At 54.3% G+C, this 2,282-nt stretch overlaps 1 pseudogene; it reads left to right on the top strand.

Annotated features, from left to right (window-relative positions):
• The first annotated feature begins 832 nt into the window (after positions 1 to 832).
• On the top strand, positions 833 to 1,835 carry LOC126652460 (gastrula zinc finger protein XlCGF7.1-like; annotated as a pseudogene).
• Positions 1,836 to 2,282: the final 447 nt, after the last annotated feature.

The raw sequence follows: 2,282 nt of genomic DNA on the forward strand, positions 1-2,282 counted from the left end.
GACCCATTGGATAATGTTTCCAACCTTCTTTAGATCTAGGTCCAAGGAACGGAACAGAACAAATTTTTCTCTAGCAATTTAGGCAGAGCAGGTATGGGGGGGCTTCTCTCAGCTAAGCAAGATATTTCAGGTAATTCTTTAGGCCTTGCTCTCATTTCAAGAGGGAATGTCTGGGAAGGCGGCACCCCAAAGGTGAGAGTCAGACGAGAAGGGACCTTTGGGACCCCCAGCACTCCCAGCATCCCTAAGTGGGATCCCCAACATCCCAGACAGGGGAGACCCTCTGAACCCCAGAGGGGGGAGACAAGAGAGGGGGAACTCCTGGGAGAGATTTTTTTGGGCTCATCTTCATAATTTGGAGTATATTTCAGCTGAATCTCAACTTTTTGCAATTTTGGGGGCAAGGGTCTTCTTGCTATTTCTGACGGGGTTTTGCTTGAATCTTGGTGGTTTGGTTTTTTCTGGGCTGAATCTTGGTGTTTTGGAGGTCCCCCAGAACCCTGAAGTTGGGAGATGGGGGAGTCTTGGATTCCTGGGAGCTCCAGCAGCCTGGAGAGGGCAGGGACTTTGTAGAGGGGAGACCCTCAAATACACACGAGACTCCCAATAGCCCGAACAGGGAGGACCTGCAGAATCCCAAAGTGGAGAGACCAGAGAGGAGAAGCTCTTGGGTGGGGTTTTTTGGGCTGAATCTTGGTGTTTTGGAGGTTTTTATGGTCCCAGGATGCCGGGTGAACTCCAGAGATGGACTTGGGCAGGAGGAACCCCCAAGCCAACGCGCTCAGCCCTTGTTTCCCCCCAGCAGGATTTGTCCTTCCCAAAGCTTAGGCAGATGAAGGAGGAGGCTGCAAGGAAGAGGAAAGAACCACGGGCCCCCCAGACAGGTGAGGAGGAAGTCAGTGCCCCTTTGGCCCTGTCTTGTGGTGCCTATGGGGGCCAGAATTGGGGGGGATGTCCTTGGCCTTCCCTCTGGGCCGGAGGCAAATCCCCTGCCTGTCCTTCTTCCTTCCTGCCCCAGGCCCCAAGCTGAGGACGGAGAGCACGGAGGACAAATCCCCCCGGCAGAGCCTGGTGGGAGAGGCCGTTTTGAAGGGCTCCCCGGCACAGGAAGGCAGCGGGGAGGAAAAGGCCCAGAGATGCCCCAGAGGAGGGGCTGCAAAGCCAGCCCAGGGAGCTCTGAGGAGGAAAGACCCGTCCTGTGCCGGGAAGGCGGCCAGAGCTTGAGCTGGAGCTCCGAGCTGGTGGTCCCTGAGCAGCCTCTCAGCAGAGAGAAGCCCTTCAGGTGCTTGGAATGTGGGAAGAGCTTCAGGAAGAGCTCCAACCTCCTCACCCACCAGCGCATCCACACTGGGGAACAGCCCTACACGTGTAGAGAATGTGGAAAGGGCTTCAGGGACAACTCCAAGCTCCACAGGCACCAGCGCATCCACACCGGGGAAGAGCCCTACAAGTGTGGGGAGTGTGGGAAGAGCTTCACTGATGGATTCAACCTGATCGAACACGAGAGTATCCACACTGGGGAACGGCCCTACAAGTGCTTGGAATGTGGGAAGAGGTTTAGGACCAGCTCACATCTCCTCATGCATGAGCGGATACACACAGGGGAGAGGCCCTTCCGCTGCACCAACTGTGGGAAGGGCTTCAACCAGAACTCCCACCTCGTCAGACACCGGTGCATCCATACCGGTGAGAGACCCTACAAGTGTGAGGAGTGTGGGAAGAGCTTCACCTGGAGCCGTTCCCTGACCCTACACCAACGGACCCATGAGTAAGAAAAGCCCTCTGAGTGCCCCGACTGCGTGAAGAGCTTTGGCCGCTGCTCCCACCCTGAATGACCCCCTGATGGTGAGGCAACCCCTGGAGTCCAGTGACTGACAGTCCGTCTCTTTCTACCAGAAAGGGCCAGCCCCCTTTGCCAGGGGCAGGTTCTGCCAATAGAACCCTTTTTGGGGGGTGTGTGGAGATTCCTACCTTGGCTGGGGACCCCCCAAGGTCACTGCTGAAGGTTGAGAGCAGAGATCTCCCCACGAGAATTGGTCTGGGGGAGTTCCATCATTCTCTAATTCATAATTCTTGCTTTGGTGCCAGCTTGAGTAGAATTGCTTCAACAGTTGCTTTAGTATAGAGCACTGTTCTATCTTATGCTGTAGTACTGGTAGTTTTAGTGTTTCTATTTTGCAGGAAATAATTTTGATGAAGATCTTTTGTCTGATCATTTGTAACCCTAAATAATTCATTTCTATCAATAGATGTGATTTGCCATCCTTAAAACCTGGGGGACA

This window comes from Myiozetetes cayanensis, unplaced genomic scaffold (assembly GCF_022539395.1).
Source record: "Myiozetetes cayanensis isolate MyiCay16 unplaced genomic scaffold, myiCay2020 scf879, whole genome shotgun sequence".
Taxonomy (NCBI): Eukaryota; Metazoa; Chordata; class Aves; order Passeriformes; family Tyrannidae; genus Myiozetetes; species Myiozetetes cayanensis.